Raw genomic sequence first — 3,056 nt, forward strand, 5'->3', positions numbered from 1 at the left:
CATATTTATGATCCGGCAGTTGGATATGAGGTCATGAATTTACATCGCAGGTGCCTGTGGGCGGAGATGGATAGACTACTGGCTATAAATTCTGCCGAATAGATCGCGCTCCTGTGTTTTGTAGTGGTCTCTCTGACATGTAAAGTTGGGCCGTAACTGGACCAATGCCATTTCCAAGGCACTCCATCTAACTGAAGGAGCTGCGTGACATACATTAAATGCCAGTGATGTCATTCTCCACGTGATTGACAGGAGACCATCAGGCAATGATGCTGAGGGTTCAGAGCTCCTGCCGCTGTCGGGAATCTGCTTCAAAGGATTGCTTTGGCCACATGCCTGGAGTCCAACCTAGAAGCTGATTTCTCAAGAATTTATCACTGACTTTAAAACTTTGCCCGATGGATTTAAGATTGCTGAAGATACAGTACTTCAATGTTGTTAAATCCCAAGATGTATCAGAGGTGTTCGATTAGTTTAGCTAAAATAAAAAAGACCTGAGAAAACAAAGAACGGAGAACAAAGACAGTTCAGGTACATTTTTGATAGACTTATTAAAGTGTTAAGTGCTTGTTTTCATGGACTTTTTCATTCTTGCTGTTTTAATGAGAACTCATACTGGGCACTTCCATTAAAGCAACTGGGAGTTCTTGTTGGTAGCAGGTAGAAATGTTCTGTTGAGTTGAAGATGTTTTCCCACTCATCCAGATGGCTTCATCCGTTCTACTGGCTGGTAGTGTCAATGTTTTTCAAATTCATGCTTTCTGCAAGATCTGTTTTTGGCAACTTAATATATGGTTACAGTTAGGGAAAGATGGTGCAAATAACATATGGTTCAGGAATGTCTCGGGTTTGGCAACCAAACCACTTGGCTCAGGTTAGGGGAAGTCGTTTATGGTTAATAAATAAATGCAGTCAATAACTGCAGGTCCCACTGCCAACACTTCAAATACCAAAGCTTGGTCAATGTCCCCCAACGTCAGATACCGATGCACCGGGGCACCCTTTAGCGACTGTATGAGACACTCTAGGTGTTCGACTAACTCCAATGAAAACCCACCTGCGTCATTATTATACGGTCAGTGCAACCAACGTAGTATAAAGAAAAAAAGTAAAGAAAGTCTGTGTAGGGGGGTGACAGCGGGGAAGGATGGGTCAAACAAACACAGGACTTTCACCCAGGAGAGCGCTGTTGGTGTCTCGAGTGAAACCAAGTCAACCTTAACTTACTCTCCCTCGCTTTAGGTAGACTCTACCGCATGCCTATCCACCTCCCTGACTTCCACATCTTTACCGTCTACTTTGCTACATGTAGGGTACACTACTTTCTGCATTGCCATTGGACATAAAATACAAGGTGCAGACTAGGTTACTGGGCTGCGTGACAGGCATTTTATCCTCCCTGGACTGGGCCTATGGATGTGTTGCAGCTGTGCCTTTATTCCTTTATTAGAGAAGGATCAGAAACCTTGATGAGGTGTTTACGTGCCACAATACTCCAGCTAGAATATCCAGGTGTCTCAAAACCATGGGTCAACATATAACCTGATCATAACCAGGATACTCACGCATGAAACACACTAAAAAGAGTGCGGACCTGGTGTGTTTTTCAATGCACAAAGGTTTTTCTAATGATGTTTAGGTATGTGTTCCTCCTGGGGGAAACTAAGCGTTACCTCAGTGTGTTACCAGGTTTGAAAATTCCCCTTGTCTTGCTCAAATCTATAAAAACTTTTCAGGGACACCGGCCACGTAGTATCTCATGACACTGTGGTTCCATTTGTGTTGTGTTTGGATTTCAGTGTTGGTCTGGGGTTCGGCAGACCAACACTCTATTCTTTTGACAAAGGCCCAGTCAGTCAAACCACAAGTTGTTTTTTTTTTTGGATGCACTCTTGTCTCCTGCTTTTAACCTCAGTATTTGTTTTTATTTTCTCGGCTCCGAGGTGACTCAGTGGATGTTTCGTAGGAGAAAAATGGTTTCTACTTTTGCTGCTCGCAGCTGCATGGCTCGGCTCTGATTGTGTTTTTTCCCTTCTTCTTTGCCACGAGGACTGCTTCTCAGCCAATCATATTCTGTCTCTGAGGTGGGTGTGGTAGAGGTGAAGCCATACATGACAACACCCATCAATCCTGTTATTTTGAACACCATACTGAGTTATAACTATCTGATCCCTGAGACTTTTTCTTCTGTCACGCCTCGTGAGTGTAAACTAGCACTAAACACACTCGAGCATCGCTGTGTGTAAAGTGTGGAGTGCTGCAGGGTGATGATATGGTTTGTTAACAACATGTGTCAAGTTGCTCAGACTGATTATGGTCATACACCTTACTTTTAGACCATGCTGTAAGCCTGTCTCCAATTATGTCCGTGTGACTCCCTATTAGCCATGTGGTGTATGTGTGTGCCTCTCTGGGGGCCTTGCTCATTCATTATTAAGCAGCTCCTGATGTTTTCAAGGCCGTCACTGCACCGGTGTCAGGTACCCACACGATCCCCTTCACTGAACCACACCGAGCCAGGATCCAGTTCCAGTTGGCTCCCGAATGCCACTGAGCTCCAAATACCTTTTGTTAGCTCTGGATTTTCACTCATCCACGGCTGATTTCAACAACACTATTTATTCGGCCAACTGTCGATGGACCTGGGGAGCTTGAAATGCATTTGGATATTTCTCTTGGCGTGACGGTGGGGCTGCTTGAGCTCTCAGGAGGTATGGTGCTGCTATCATTAACATTTCTTGAAAGTGAGAATTATGGGTACTTTTATAGCTAACCATAAAGAACGACAATGTTCACTTTACCAGACTTGTGGTGAAGCGATATAGTTATTTATGCAGCTGAAATTCATCTTTTTGGGGGGGAAATAAGTCTCAGGCTTCTTAGTGTCTGAGGAAGAAAAGGCTGAAGTGTAACGGCTATCAGTTGTAATGATCTATCCACTTTTATTAGTGTGACAGTCAGCAGGGTGGCTGATTTCGTTTGGGGTTACAGGTCCTGTGTGTGTGCAACTTGACCCCGTCTGATCTCATCTTGATCCTTAACTGCAGGTTGCCTAG

Source organism: Anarrhichthys ocellatus, unplaced genomic scaffold (genome assembly GCF_004355925.1).
Source record: "Anarrhichthys ocellatus isolate YVR2014 unplaced genomic scaffold, GSC_Weel_1.0 scaffold2, whole genome shotgun sequence".
Lineage (NCBI taxonomy): Eukaryota > Metazoa > Chordata > Actinopteri > Perciformes > Anarhichadidae > Anarrhichthys > Anarrhichthys ocellatus.